The sequence below is a fragment of the Manis javanica genome, chromosome 2 (assembly GCF_040802235.1).
Source record: "Manis javanica isolate MJ-LG chromosome 2, MJ_LKY, whole genome shotgun sequence".
NCBI classification, from domain to species: Eukaryota; Metazoa; Chordata; class Mammalia; order Pholidota; family Manidae; genus Manis; species Manis javanica.
The window spans coordinates 186,772,828-186,789,533 of NC_133157.1; positions in this window are offsets into that span (position 1 = coordinate 186,772,828).

Here is a 16,706-nt window from a genome sequence, read left to right on the forward strand (position 1 = left end):
TGGCCTAAAACAAGAAAACCTTATTCTCTCACAGTTCTGGAAGTTAGAAGTCTGAAATCATGGGTTCAGCAGAGACATACTCCATCTGAAACCCATAGGGGAATCCTTCCTTGCCTCTTTCTGGCTTCTCGGGGTTTGCCAGCAATCCTGCCATTCCTTGGTTTGTCAATGTATCACTCTGATCTTCTGTCTTCAGAGGACGTGTGTTCCCTGTGTGTCTTTCCATTGTCCTCTGTGTCCACATTTCTCCTTTTTATAAAGACATCAGTCAGATTGGATTAGAGCCCACCCTCATGACCTCATTTTAACTTGATTATCTCTGTAAAGACTCTTTTACTACATAAGGTAACATTCTGAAGTACTGGGGGTACTTCAACACATTTTTTAAGGAGTCACAATTCAACCTCTAAGAGATGGTAATGAAGAATGGCCAACCAGCAACAATTTGAAGCAACCTAGGTATCCAAGAAGGACTGAACAGGCCTCAGGACTGTGGAAGGGTTTAAGTCCCTACCCCTAGTTGGAAAAGGGAACTAATATGTGTTGAGTGCTGTGTGTGCATGGCATTGTATTAAGAATGTTGCCAACACATCTGTTAAATCCACACAATCCCCTTGTGATGTAGGTGTTACTGTGACCATTTAACAGATGAGGAAACTGAGGCCTGCAGAGGTCAACAGCCTATAACTTGATTAATGTGGGATTCTAACTGTGGTCTACTAGAGAAAGTAGGGGGTTTGCTGTTCATGCTACTGAGTATATCATTTCCATTCCCATTTTATTCCTGGACTGTTGGTGAGTTCAGAATCTAGTTAAGGGTTATGATGACAGTCCCCTCTCCTAGTTTTAGACAGGACTCACTGGGTCACATCCTTTACCTGGATTTATCCATGAGCATATGAAAGTAGAAGTGAAATATTATGTCCTTTTCCTCAAAGGTACCACAACTGTCAGAGTTGTATGACTAGGCACTGAATTGAAATGCTAATTTCTGAGCACCCAGCATGCACTGAAAGATGATTTTCATTGCAGAATAACCTGAAACTCCATGTCCTGAGACATGTGTCAGAGATGGTACCAAGAATCATCACCCTGTGCCAGGCCCCAAGTCCGAACGTGTACATGTAGTTTCTCACTTAATTATCAGAAAATGCCCAATAAGACTGATATTTTAGCTCCATTTCCAGATGAGAAAATGGAGGCCCATGTTCTAATTGAATGTCTTATAAGTTGGAAGAGGCAGGATTTGTCTGATTTGAAAGCTCATGCTCTGGCTCATGACTGCCCCCCAGTTATACACACACACATACACACACACACTCCAACAACAAACAATGAGCAGAGATCAAGTTCACAGAAACGCAAAGACCTTCGCCTTGAGAAGGTTCTCACCCTACTCTCCGAATGAAGGGCCTTACCCCCACCCACGTGGTACTACAGGAATGGCTCATCTGCCCAGGGGCCCTCTCCCCCGACTGGACCAGGTGGCCAGATGTCAAAATAGGAAGCTGAGGTTCTCTCACGCTGCATTTCCTTTGTCTCCTCCACCCACACCCACCCTCTTGCCTTGTACTTATTAACACCACAGGCTTACCCAGCACATTTTATTTTTAGGATCTCAAAATACTGGACCTAGACACTTTAATTATTTTCATGTGCTCATGACTGAGAAAATCAGCATCATAGACTTTATGATCATGACGACTTGGGTGGTTATGCAACAAACAATACAAGATAAAAGCCTGGGGGAGGTGGGGGGCCTGCCTGGCGCAGTAGTGGGGGAAATGGATCCCACTCAGAACCAGAAGCAGAGCAAGCCACACCTCTGCTGCTAAACCCGCTGACCTGTCGCTGGCACTCAGGGCTTGCTGATCTGTGGTGCAGTTTCTTCCTTCCAGGGCCCTGTCTGCCTCTGCAGCAAAGGACATTATTGACAGGCAGGAAGCCGACAGCTGGGCTGCCTCGAAGGGATGCTCACCCGAGTTAGCCATTTTAACAGTAATTTAGAATTCATTTCAAATACTAGGTATAGCAGTTTGTCACTTTCTCTGTTGTTTTTTCCACAGACATATTAATATGGATGCGGCTAGCAGGTTCCGGGCTTTGAATTGTGCTCATTAAGTCGCAGCTGGCTGGGAATACGTGTCAATCTATGCTTTTATTTCTCAAACCAGTTTTATAATGAAATTAAAATGGACTCCTCCAGACACCACCTTTCCTGCAAGCAAAACAGCTTAACCCTCTGGGAAGTGGATACTGTGTTCCAATGATGATCTTTTCTCAGAAGAAAGGCATATATAATTTTGGTAATTAAAACATTTAATTTGGTGATTACCCTCACAGAAAGAAACCACTCGATTTTAACCCTGGCGGGGGAGCTTTTCATCCAGCTGTTACAGCCAGGGCCTCCAGGCCTCCACCCCTTCCTTTGAGAGAAGAGCACACCTGCTTGGGGATGTTCCCCTGTCACTCTACCAGTGTTCTGAGTGAAAAAGTGGGGCTGGCCAGGTTGCTCCCTGCATTACTCACTTTTCTCTGCCGAAATGCATGGTTTGATTTCCAAAACTCAGTATTTTTTTAAAACAGATAAGGAAAAGGCTGATTCGTAGTTACTCCAAAGAAATTCCTTAAGGGAAGGTAATACCCTTAAGACCAGACATTTCATGAAAAACTTTTTGGTTGAAGTAAAACTAGCTATATCAAATAAATTAAACTGGGGAGCTTGTTAAACATGGGATTCTGCATCCACCCTGGTCCTATTGAAACAGGAACCAGGGCGGGGCCTGTGAATCAGGCTTTTTAACAGGTTCCCTGGGCTGATTCATTTGCATCCTCAAGTTTGGGAGTCACTGAAATGGGGTGGGAGGGAATACCTGCTCATCATCACTGCAGGGTTGGGGTGTAACCATTAGTCACTCAGGGAATGATGTCCCTGAGCTCTGATTGGGTGCAACTGAGCTCACCTGGCAGCCTCTGTGTTTCATCTGGAAATGACAAATTAGAAAATTACGTGCAATTAAGCTTTTCAAGAAACTGTAATCAGTTCACCGCCTCTTATACCTCAGAGCCACCTTGTGTCACTTGGGTAATCAGCCAAGTCTCTGAGATTCCCCATGTCAAGTGGGCTGAAGGATGACAGAGCAGAAGTACTCAGATGTTGCCTGTCAACCTGGAACAACCTGGAAAAGCAGAACAGGTTGAGTGAGTCCTGCTGGGTTCTAAATGTCAGAAGCTGCCTAGGAGGTACCCAGCATATCTCACAGATGTTTTTATCATGGTTTCCAAATACCAGTCCAACCCAGGGTCCAGACCTGGGCTGGCTATACCAGAGCCAATGGGTAACTTTTCAAAAAAACAGATTCTTGGGCCCCCAACCCAAAGCCACTGACAGAGAGTCTTGGAGGCTGGGCCCTGAAATCTGTACTCATAGCAATCTTCCCTGGGAGTCGAGAACCACTGTGAACAGACAGTACTGCTTGTTGGATCACGAGGTTACTAGAAATAAACCCATAGAGAAGTCAGTGTGAAGAAAAGAAACGAAACCTCAGATGGTAGGGGAGTTGTGAGTGAACCTGCAGCCAGAGGAGTTTCCCAGATGCCCTAATAAGGGGAAGGCAGGCAACAGATGAAGATTTAAAAGAAAGACCTCTCTTCAAAGGTGGTTGTGTAATTCACATTTGTTTTGCCCCCATTTAGCACCAGCTTCCAGAAAGATGGGGAGAGTGGGATAGAGAAGGTTCTAATTGCACAGGCTGCTGGCTCCTGTGAGGGATTTTCTTAAAGGGGTATTTCCAGTAGTGTGCTGTAAATGGGTGCTCTGGGGAAAAAAATAAAGCAGCAGCCCTGGTTTGTAATGTGTGCTGATTTCCCAGGGGCAAATACTCCCTCCGTGGCCAATTTCAAGCTACCAACGTGATGTCACTGAGTGTGGAGTTGCGAAGAGCTGCACAGTTGGCTCCTGCCACGAGCCTGTTTCAGCACACCTCGGATAGCCCCCAAGTTCAAAGGAGATCTTCCTGGAAAAGCCAACAGAATCTGCAGCAACACAGCCAAAATCTGGCCATACTGGAATCCCCACAGGATAGGGGCAGGCAGAGGAACCAGGCCAGACTACAGTCACACCTAATGTTCTGTTCAGAGCCAGCTTCTCAACAGGTTGCCAGATCAGCAGGTACCATACCGGGAGCTGAGGCTGAGCGCCCAAGCGCTGCTCACTGAACAGCTTGCCTAAGGCGCAGCCCAGCTCCCTAAGGAAGTGGGGTCATGCAGAAGAAACAGGAACTAGAATTTCAGGTGGGCGAAGGGTTTTGGAGCTCTGCTAGTACTCACTCAGTAAAGACCCAGAGGTCACACTAAAGGAAATGGAGAGGTGGCCTGCAGCCCCGGGCAAGCAGATTCTTCAACATTAGCTGCAGCCGACAGCAGAGGTGGGAGAGCTTGTTATCACACATACTGCAAACCTGAATTGAAGTGGAATGGAAAATATCCAAGTAATCACTCAAATTTGTGTCTAAGTAACTATGATGCTCAGTTATGAATTTCAAGTACTTTAAAGAACTGCTCTGGGGAGAGATGTAAAACCTGTGATGGATATAAAATTAACACATATTTTCTCAAGCTGGTTAAAATGTGTTGGGTAAATAATAGGAAAGAAAGCTGAGGTTTTGGGAAATCATCTCATTTGCATAAGTGAAGAAACAATGAAGAAATGAAAGTGCAGATCCTGGGTTTGATGAAAAGTATCTTTCCCATTCTCAGCCCTCAAGGAGAGCTGGCGGGCTCTGGAACAAAAGCCAATCAGCTGTGTACAACTCTGCTTTGTTCTTACGTTCCATTAATGTGTCAAACAGATTCAGAGTGAAAGATGAGGAGCAGTGGGACAGAAGATGCGTGGTACTTTATTTTCAAGCCACTTCCTGTTCTGTGAACCCTAGCTTAGAGGGTGTGGATGCCCTTGTGTGTGTGTTTGGGGTGGAGTAAGGAAAAGCTATTAAAAAACAAGCAAGTGAGGTCCTGCCATCCAATGACCTACTGTAAATATCGGGCCGTGGAACTGGCTGGCAAGAGGGGTGTGCTGGAGCCAGCGGGCACTGGCTGATGAAAGCCGCTGGTGCACGTCTCTTCCCAACTCAATATTCAGTGCAACCACACCGATAGCTCCAAGTCGGCCGGCGTAAGGTATTTACACCATGATAATTAGCAAATCCTATGAATCAGGTTGTTTGCCCCTGGAGAGCTGGTTGTTACAGAGGTACCACCACTGCTGCTGCTGGCAAGTTATCCTTCTGAGGGGCTGTATCACAACCACGTGTATTAGTCTGCTCAGGCTGCCAGAGCGAAACACCACAGACAGGGTGGCTGAAACAACAGGGACTCATTTCCTCACAGTCTGGAGGCTAGAAGTCCAAGATCAAGGTGTTGGCAGGGTTGGTTTCTCCTGAGGTTTCTGTACTTGACTTGCAGGGGGCCGCCTTCTTGCTGAGACCTCACGCAGCCTCTTCTCCATGTGCACATGCTTGGTGTCTCTTCCTCTTCTTGTAAGGACACCTGTCCAGCTGAATTAGGGCCTATTCATATGACCTCATTTGACCCTAATTACTTCTTTAAAGGCCCAATGTCCAAACACAAACATGTTGGGGGTTAGGGCTTTGACATGGATTTGGAGGGGACATAACGCAGTCCATACCACCATGTGACAGGCACTTGGGGAGACGCATTTTACTTTTAGGGCAGTGTAGACACTTCAAGCCTGCAAGCATGGTGGAGCATGGGAAGGGGTAACAGCTGTAGAGTAAAGAACTCTTCAATCTGATGGTGGTTCTGTGAGAGACATAGCTGTTAAGAAACAGTTGTCTTCTCCCAGGGAGCCCTGGGAAACTTTGGTACCAGATCCGGCATGACTTACAACTTTGTGAAATAGAACAGGGGATATTTGAGACTTTGAAATTTCCAATTCAGGTATTTATACAGGACCTGGTGAGCACTATATTAATAGTAATGACCTTTCACAGCAATAAGAGTGGGCATATGGCATCACTTGGTGCAATCAGAATGAAGCCCACGACTCTTATTAGACACTTGCAGAGTAGACATTGTCCCTCATCCAGGTATAACCCAGGAAACATGTATCCTTGGTTATTGCTATTAGCCATCTTGTGAGCATGAGAGAAGCAAGCCTGAGAATGAGACCAACACTCTGAAGAAAACAGAGGGGGAACGAAGCTCAGAGAAATGCAACTAGAGTCATGATCAAACCATGCCTGCAGTTCTTGTAAACACACATGCAGATTATGTGTGTTGCTTCATAATACAAGATGATAATTAGAGAAGTGATAATGCAAGAGCATTCTGTGTGTGAGGGGTGGGGGCAAGAGGGTAATTCATGTAACCTGTATGTACCAATTCAGTATTTCAGTGCCATTAGCTTACATCTATTCAAATAACTTGCTGTCCTTATGTTGACAAACTAACAGTTCACATGTCCACATGAATAGAGAAGAGGGCATGAGTACAAGGAGCAGGGGAAGTCATTTTCAGCAGTCTCCTTGAAGGCACTAGCAGCGTGAGAACCCTTAGAAACCTCTAAAAGGATATGCCCTTGCTCAGGGTCAGGAGGATGGCGGGAGAAGCCATCTCATTCTGTGGCAGGGCTTTGACAGTTCCAGGTGAGAGGCAGCAGTCAGTGGCAGAAGTGGAGGAGACAGGCCAGGAAGAGGTTGAGGTGCTTCTGGACCTGAGGAGATCCCTTGCAGTCCCTCTGGCCAGAGGCCCAGGAGCATGAGTCTTTCTGATGCTAACAGATACGTGGCCTTGCTCCATTCTGCTTCACCACCCTCTGCTTCTCCGCCATCAGCTCAGCATCTTGCCTGTCCTCCATCCATCCTTTCATCAGTCAGTCCTCTCCTTGTCTGTGCATGGCAGGCACTGGGCTAGGTGCTATGGGCATGCAAGTTCACACGGCGTGCTTAGTCCCTGGACATACAAACAAACCATTGCAACCATGATGCCTGCTTGAGACAGAGTGTGTCACAGGAGGACAGAGCAGGCTGAACCCAGAGAAGTGGTATTTGACCTGAGATCTGAACCAGAGTACAGTTAGCTAAGTAGAGAAGACGTTAAGCACAGGGAACACAGAGCAAGCAGCTTTGCAAAGGCACTGAGGTAGAAAGAGCGAGGTATGTTCTGCCATCTGCAATTAGTGCTCCCCATTCTCCTTGGGGACTTCTCCAGCCATGCTCCCCCAAAACAAAGCAGATAAGCCACTGAGTCCTGGCTTGGTAGGGAGGTGGTAAGAGGCAAGGAAAGCTCAAAGGCTAGGAGAAGAGGAGTGTGGGCTACTGGGTGGGACTGCTAAGAGACAAAAGTCTTGCATTAATTAAAAAAAACACTTCAGTATATTATTAAGAGAATAAGAAAGCTGGTAAGTAAGAGACTGTGATCAGAGAGTAGAGGTTTGAGAGGTGGTGATAGAAGCTGGAAGGACCCAGGGAGTGGGTGTCAAGGTGAAGGTAACTGAAGCAAGCAATTCAAGACATGGAGATCCTGGATAGATGCCAGCCTGGAAGTGGCAGGAGTTAGGGAGGGACAGAGTGATCTGCCTGGGGTGAGGTGAGAGGCGCTGGGTGAAAAGGCCATGTCCAAGACCCCAAGACCCCCTACCACTGCCATCACCACTGAAAGCACGGGGACTGTGGCAAAGGCCAGGGTTGAGGATAGAACCTTGAGAAACACCAGGAAAACAACACTCCAGTTTTATTTATATAATAGATAAACATTTGTTTGCAAAACTAAGAGTAAATGAAATTTAAAAAGAGAAACAAACTCGGGCATTAGTAGTATTCCAACTATTCCCTAGGTTCTGGGCCACCCAGAGGCAACCCTGGTGGAGTAACTTAAAAGTAATGAACCACATTTCTCTGGCTGGTGTCCACCAGAGTTAAGCACTTCCAACCTTCTTCTGGGTCTTTCCCATTTATTTCTGGAAGCTCTGCCTGAGTGTTCCAGAAACTCACAGCAGCCCCACTAGGAGTCCACCATGCTGCCCAGGTGCTCCAGCTTACTTTTTGGAAGTTTCTGGTCCTCTAGCCTAGAAGTCACCTATGGGTTTCTTGTTCCCTTCGCTGGGGCAAGTCTATCTTGAGGACTGCAACCCCTTGCCAAGGAGGCCACGTCCTGGGGCTTCCAGCACTGGTGCTGCCTCCAGCAGCTTCCTGGAACAGTAAGGCTCTAGGACGCCTCTGTTAGTACTGCTGAGGCCTCCACCAGCTCAGCTCAAGGCACATCAGGGGCCACTGCTAACGTACTGAAGGGCAGAAGGCAACAGAGCTTTGCTCTGTGTTCCAGAGCCTCTGACACAGCAAACCACCCCCTGCTTCATGTCCACATGGGAGACTGTCTTTTCCCCCTCTCTTATGTGTGACCCCAAAGTCAGCCGGGGTCTCCCTAGCCCTGGTGGCTTGCAGCAGGACTGCTCTGTGCATGGCCAAGGCACTCTGCCAGGGCCCTGAGAGGGCAGGCCTTCTCATAGCTGCCCTGGGGCCTGGGCTCCGGGCATCACCCACAGCGCAGGGGCCCCACACTGTCTCCCGCATGGTACTTTCTTTTTCACACCAGCATGGCTCTGCCATGAACTTCAGCTCATTTTTTATTTTTTTTGTCAAAAAAACTCCATTCACGAAAGTAATCTGTGACATGTGCTAGATATTAGTGGACATTGAGGAGGGGAAGAAAGTTTATATCACAGCAGCACAAATTCATAGAGATTTGACATTCCTTAATCTTTCTCCTGATGTAGGTGCTGGTCACCTGGGTATGTTCACTTTGTGAAAATTCACCAGGCTGAATGGTGACGATCTGCCACTTTTCAATATGTGTTATTCTTCAATAAATTTATATTAAATAGAAGAAAGCCCTCTTGCCACTGAGGGCTTTTCCACCATGCAGCCATGTCGGCCTGCATCTTGCCTTCCTCTTTCTCTTCCCCCTTCCTGCTCACCTCTTGGAGACCTGCAGGTCCTTTTTTTTTGGTTTCTAAGACACAGTTTTGCCATCTTGGCTTTTGTCCCTTCAGGATTCATTCCCCTGGTCCCCCTCTCAACCTCTCCTTGAATAAAGTTTCCTCCCTAAGAGATATTCTTGTGCCAGCTTCTAAGAATACAGTTTTCCCCATGGAAGCATTAGGCGAGCTAACAGAGGGGCAGGCAGGCCTGTGATGCCACGCAGGGGCTGCACCTGAAGCTGCCAGGTCATCGCCAACACACCCTCTGCCTCTGGGACCTGCCAGCCGGGCAGCTATGGAAGGGATTCTGCTGCTCTGTGCTGGAGATTCCTCTCCTGCGTAGCAGCAACAACAATGGCACGTACCTCAAAGGGCTGGCGGTGAGGATCAGATGCACGAACCCATGACCAGCTCCTGGAATACTGCCCAGGCTGTGTCACTTTCACTATTTCTTTGACCCCCTTGCCTTTTAGAATATCTAAGGAAAAGAATGCCATTTTTGTTTTGTTCTGTTCTGTTCTGCTCTCATTCACCCTGGCCATCTTCCTGTACTTAAGATGCAACATAAATCGATACAGGGGAAGGGATGGGCATAGCAGAGGGCCGAGAACGGAATCAAGCCATCGACACCGTGCTGCGCTCAGAGTGCAGGATCCCTCCAGCCTGAGCTTCCTACTCCTTCTTTAGGTGGGCTCCTCCTCAAGAAGCAAGTGGACCTTCGCTGGACCCATCATTCCAGTCTACAGGATGCGCCAGACCTAACTAAATCTGTAAAGGGGTCATATCTTGGCTGAAGTCAGGACCCTGCTAATTACATTTCTAAAATTTCACTGTAATGAGTGAGTTTTTCTCCTTTCTTCTTTTACACACCCATATGCATGCACACACATTTTACTCACAACTGGATTTTGAACTCTGAACTCTTTCTACTCTTGAGATCCACAGTTGCTGTTAACCTTTGGATGTTCGTTAGAAAAAAGAATGGGATAATAAATCAGCCACATGTTAAAACAGAAGCCTCCTCATTGGAGAGATTCAAAGCAGGACCTAGAAGCTGTGAAGAACCAAGAGCTCCACAGCTACTGAGGTTGCCCCACAAGGGCAGCCTCCATTTCTGCATTCCAGCCCCCTAGACCATACCCCCAAATGCCAAAGGCCCGAAGAGAGAGACTGGCACATACCACCTATTGTTGGGGGCCTTTCTTGGTGCAGAAACTTATACCCAGAGTGGAAGGCAGGTCATAGCTTAGAAGGATTCCTGCAGAGTCCCCCCACCTGCCTCCTGATGGGTGGGAATGGGGTTCAGTCCTTAGAGAAGGGGATCAACAGATAGGTGGACTCCCCAAAGTCTCTGATAAACTTCTGCAATGTGAGGCTGAATGAAATGTTTTATAGAAAGCTTCATTATTGGGGCTTTGAGGTACCATGGTACTGAGCGACTTCCAGAACTACGAATTACAGCAGTGATCCTCATGGTGTGATCCTCAAGTCCCTTTCAGGGGTCTGAGATGTCCTTTCTTCTTCAACTACACATCTGTGCAAGGCTGGGTTCTCTTTTATACTTAAAGCAAACATATGGCAACAGAAGATAACATATCACAACAGATTGAAGGCAGAAGGAGATATTTCAGCTCTTTCTGTGAAGCCAAAGTTTAGAAAGATTTATAAAAATGTAAAACAGTAACACTGCTCTAAATTTTATTTGTTTGTTTGTTTTGGAAAAAAGAGTTCCCATAATAAATGTTACTTGTGTTAACATGTAATACATTTACTACTGTTATTTTTAAAGGATTACTTATTCTATAAATGTCTCAGTTTTAATTTCTAATACAGTAAGTATTGATATATAAAACCCACATAACCAAAAGCTCTTTGGGGTCCTCAATAATCAAGAGTGTAAAGTGGTCCTGAGGCCAAGAAGCTCCTGAGACCACATTCCCCCTCCTCTTCCTCTTCTGTTCTCTTGCTCCTCCTCAGACATCCTGCCCCACAGCTCAAGGGGACCCTGGGTCTTGGCCTCTCTCCAGCTTCTGTCATCAACATATATCTAACATATCCATCTTATTTTCTCTCTGCTGGCTTCTGCAGGAGTTAAGAGAGAATCAGTGGTCTGAATGTACCTCGGCTCTTGGGAGCCTTCCCTGGAAACCTGAGTCAGACAGAATATTAGGTAAAAAAAGGGTTTCATATTTCATGTTCTCTGTTCTCTGGTTAAAAGCAACCCTAGCTGGAGGTAGAAAACCCACTCACGTGCAGAGAATCCCGACAGAAAGACTTAACATCTTCTCTGTGGGAGTATTTTGTTTTGAATGGGTTGCAGGAATTGACAAAAAATGTCTTTGCTTCTCTACAAAATAAGCCAAACCCACTATGTGAGGGAAAGAATTCTCAGTAAGAAATGTTCTTCGGGAGAGAGGGAAGTTACTGATGTGCGTAGAGAGTGTTTCAGTCACTGAAGAGGCACTTCAGAAGCAGCCCTACCAGCCACAGGGTGAGCGCAGGGGGGACACGAGGGCACAGCAGAGCAGAAGACACATCATCACTCCATCTGAACAGCAAAACATGTAGCCAATCAAGCTATACGTGTGTGGAGCAGGAGATCCAGAAGTCCTAATGCTCAAATCTAATTCTTCTTTCATCTTTAAGAGCAAAGAGAAATTTTCTTCTCAAGGGTCAATGGTCTTTGAAGAAACTGCTGGCTGACTCCCTGGGTGGAATGCTTGCTGTGTGAACTCTGTGCCTCAGTCTCCTTATCTGTAAAATGGGAATAAGCAGTCTCTCCTTCATAGGGCTATTGTGAGGATTAGCCTGACACAGACACAAGCACTCATTAAATACGAAATATCATGATTATTCACAGAAGCATCTGTTAAGAGGTAGGCAGTTGTGGTGATGGAGGTGGAGGTGCAAGCAGCATAAAAATTCTCAACCTCCTCAAGCTAATCAGGCCACTGTCTGCAGTGGAAGCAAGTTCTGTTTCTAGGAGAACATGGAAATGTGCTCTTAGGTGTGAATGATTCCAGCATAAAGCTCAAGGAAGTTTTTTTGGTCTCTGTCCTCATCAAGAACAATCCAGATTGCAGCTAACAACTTTTCTTAGAGAATTCATGCAGCTGAAGAGGAGGAGGAGGAGGAGAAGGGCCAAGTGGGGACATGAGAGGGTGGGGGAAGAGGGACTAGAGACTTCAGTTGTCACAAACAATCCAGCACTCGTAAAAGGCTCTTTACTACCTTTAAAGCCAGAGGGTGAAACACAGGTTTGCCTCCCACCAAGGCCAGCTCCATCCTTGAACGGCACACAGTGTGGATGGACCAGCATAGGTACTTTGTACTCCCACCTTCTTTCCTAGCCTGAATCTCCTGCCCCAGTTTTGGCATTAAAGTCCCACGTCTCAGGAAAGCATTCAGTCCCAAGCAAACTTAGTGATCACTAATACCCTGTTCACTCTTGTAAGGAGGAAATGGACTCACGCACATATTCAGTATGCAGAACTTCCATGACTCCTTTCCCTAATGCCTGAATGATCATATTTGCCAAAAGAACAAACATCTACTGAGATGCTTTTTCAGACCCTGCTTGCCAAGAGCAACCTCCCCACCACAGTGGCTTGGACCCCAGTTCACTCCTTGCTGTGTGCAGCTGAAAGAGCAGGTGACCCACATCCTCCTCCTCTGTCTCCCTCACCACATTCAGCAAACTCTAAACATGGGTCTTCTAAACATCAGGTGCTGGGAGCCCTCCATGCTTGCTCTCTCTCCTCTTTACTTACCTCCCTTCCAAAAGAGAGGGAGAGAGAGAACTGATTTTTATAAGTCAAAGTTTCTTAGCAGTATCAGGTTTTGATCTGTTAGTGGTCTAAATGTTATTGTGCAATTACTTAAGGCCTTTAGGAATGAATGGCAGCTGCCCTGGGTTAAGAGGAAGGAGTTTGACCGACACGAGACAATGTCCACTGGAGCAACAGCTGGCTCACGAGTTCAAGCTTGCAGTGGTCCTCCTTGGCCAGGTCCAGGGCAACAGGCTGTCCTGTCAGTTGGGTCCTTTAGTTACAAGTAACTGAAACTGAGAGGGTAACTTAAGCAGGCATTTATTGGAAGGATACAGAGAGCTCACAGACTCAAAGGACAGCTGCAGAACCAAGTTGAAAACAGAGAATAGGGTGGTAAATAAGGGGTAGTATCTTCAGGGTCCGCTGTTAGCATGAATCGGCTCTAACCATTTTCACTCTCCTGTGAAAGGTCAAATTCCCAGGAGAGAGTCAGGTTGGCCAGCTTTGGTTATGTACCTGTCCCTTGGCTGGGCAACTTTTTGGAAGTATCTAATGGTGGAGGGTGGGGTAGGAGGGCAGATAGTTATTTTGCCAAAAAAAAAGGTGCCAAGGATGATGGGAAAGCCAAACATCACATGTCACTTACAGGTAGACTTCCTCAATGGCAAATGACCCTGAGGTCCACCTTGACTTTAGGGGCAGAAGCCAGAGAAGAGCTTAGCAATTCAGTGCAAAGCTGATAGCATGACAGACAGCACACCCTCACAAAGTATTTCATTGTAAAATTGGTGATATCCTCAATGAAGAAACTTAGGAATGACAGAAAATTCTCAAAAAGATAATTTTAAAAGCTATCTATAATTGCACTACTCAGAGATAATCACAGTTGATTTTGGGGGTGTTTCTCTCTATGGATTTCTTCTAACATAATGAAGAACACACAGTGTATATGATTTTGTATTGTATTTGATGTTTAAGTACCTCATATCCATCTAACAACAGCTAGGGAGCTATCTGTGTAATACTGGCCTAATGAATGGACTTGATCTGTAGCTGTCCTACTTAGTAGAAGAGGCAGAGGGACTCTCTTTTTACCCATATTCACCAACACTGGAGACTAAGTGTCTACTCTGCCCAGACTTGGAAGTTGCCAAGGCCTTTCCTCCATCCTGGAGATGGTTCTATCTGGACACCAGCCAAAGTGGTTGGGAGCTTCCACAGACACAGTCCTGTGTAAGGAACGGCCCCCACCTCCATGTGAAAGCCTGTGAAAGCTCCGTATGTTTATACTTCAGGGGACTGTGACTCCAGGTCCTTCCTGTGGGTTTCTGCAGGATCTCATAAATTTCTGCATTATTCTTCTCACATGTAGAGATCACATTTCCTCTGATCTTTAAGGGAAACACTACCTTTGTTGAGTCACTTGAAACAATGTCAAGAATATGCTTCATGATGAAGAGTGAATTCACCAGGAGGATGGTTGGAGAATCCTAGTTAAAATAAAGCTATAACCATTTTCATAAGATGCCATGTATATACAGACATGTGTACTTAAATTCCTGAACCTGTGTATCTAAGAATCTAAAGCTGACAGCTTGCTTGTTTTAACCTTTGCTGACATTTGCTTAAGGATGAAATTCATAGTGATATCAGAGTTCAGAAGTCTATTACTTGGAGCTAGAGAAATGTGTATAATTTCTACAATGAACTTTCAGGAAAGAATAGGCCATACTCCTGTTAAAGGAGTGCACTCCTTAGAATTGGGTGGAATCACTCTTGAAAGACTTTAGGATTTGTCCATGCAGGAAGATTATTCATTTTTGCTTTAACTCATCCCATGTGACTCAGGGGCCAGCTTCCATTCCAATATCTCCAGGCAAACTTTTTTTCTTTACTAAGACACTTCTTCTGCACAGAAAGGGACACCCAGGTCAAGGCCGAGGAACACTGGGGACTGCTGGACCTGGTCTAGCGATACACAAGGGACTTCAGCGTAAGGGGTCTCACCTCTGTGATTACTCCTTCTATGAGTCATCTTTCATTTCTTGTTATTGCTCCTTGGAGTTCTGCCTTGGCCCTTTTGTTTTCTCAGTCTATTCCTTCTTTTGAATGATCTTGTCTACTCCAGCCTTCCAACTACCTATGAAGCTGTGGCTCTTAGACGTGTATGTATCTCTAGCCCAGCTTTCTTTTGAGTTCCAGACCCACTTATCCACAGGCTACTTCACATTTCTACTGTAAAGTCTTCAGTAGAACCTCATGTTCAGCTTGTCCCCCAAACTTATCCATCTTCCTATGTGTCTTAACTGAGGTCAATGGCACCATGATTCTGCCAAGCTAGAAACCTAGGAGTATTACTGATTCCTCCCATTTCACTCTGTTCTTATCCCATTTACTAAATTCTTTAACTCCTTCATTGGATCATTCAGTAAATAAATGTTAAGCCCAAACACTGTGTTAGATATCTAATGGTGAGCAAAAATAGGTCCTTCAGGGAGCTTACACTCTAGTTGGGGAAATAGACAGATGATGTTACAGGAGAAATATGCAGAGTTGCAAGGGTGTTTAGTTTGGGAGACAGGGTAGGCTTCTCTAAGGAAGGGATATTCATAAGGAAATCTAACGAATGCCATAGGAGCCAGCTAGATGATGGGGTGGGGAGTTCAGTTTCTAAGCAGACACAACAGCATGTACACAAGTCCTGAATGTGGTGAAATGAGCATGAATTTGAGGAAGGCCACTGTGACTGAAGTGAAATGAATTATGGGAATAATGATGAGAAAGGAGATGGAGAGGTAGGCAGAGGCCCTGCTGTTCAGTAACTTGTAAGGATCTAGGCCCTCCTTCTGAGAGGACAGAGAAGACTTTGGGGCAGGGAGGATTGGGGGATGACAGACATATATGGAAATACATAAATGTGGCTGCCATGTGGAGGATGGGTTAGATGGAATCAAAGTGGATGTGAGGGGAAGGCGATGTTATTGTCTTTCTTCTTACCATCCCTATAGCCATAATCCCCCAGTCCAACTTTGGCTGTCCCTTGCCTTCCAGCATAAGACACCTCTACCATTGACCCCTTACAATATACCTTTTGTGTGGCTGTCGGACTTACCTTTTAAATTCTCTCAACTGAATAGTGAATGAGTGATTCTTCATTGTGTTCAAAATAAAGTTCTCTTTGTCTCTCTCACCAGTAAAACATCCAAGCACTTGTCCTCAAGTACCCTATGCCAGAGTCCATGAAAAGGGGATTTAAGAGCTGGATAGCAATTGAGGGGAATGGCCCAGGGGAGTGGAAGTACCCAAGCCAAGGCTGAGGCTGAGCCGAGGTCCAGCATGTTGGTTCAGCTGAGAGCACAGGAAACTGGCCCAAGGAGGGGCTTCAGGCAGTTGGCTTTGAGCAACTTCAGGCACTTGGCTAAAAGAATATCAAGGACCAACATCTGGGAAGCACTCAGGGACAAGGTGTCTGGAGGCCTAGATGCCACGCCAGAGGTGTAGTTGCTGGGAGGTGGTGACCCAGGACAGGACCCTGAGCATTGAGAGATGGATGCTTAAGAGTAGGACCCCATGAGAACAGGACTAGAGAACTGAGTTCCAGGATAATCAAAACACCTAGTAAAGAGTGCTAGTAAAGAATGGGCCAAAGACTTGGGGCTCAGAAGGCCAACAATGGCTGACTTAAGGATGACCTGGCAAGGAGAACCACAGGAAAGCTCTTTATATTTTATGTATAAAGAGACCAGTAGCCAGAATTAATCCTAGAATATAAGGGGCAAAGGCTAAGTGTCAAGTCAAAGCTAGAGTTGGCAGGGCACAAAGGGACCAAGCGGCTCCTCTATCATCCATACTGATATCCCCACAGGCAGGCAAGTCCTCAGCATACACAAGTCAAAGCCATCAGAGATTAGCCCCATGAACTCCAAAGGGCTGTGACT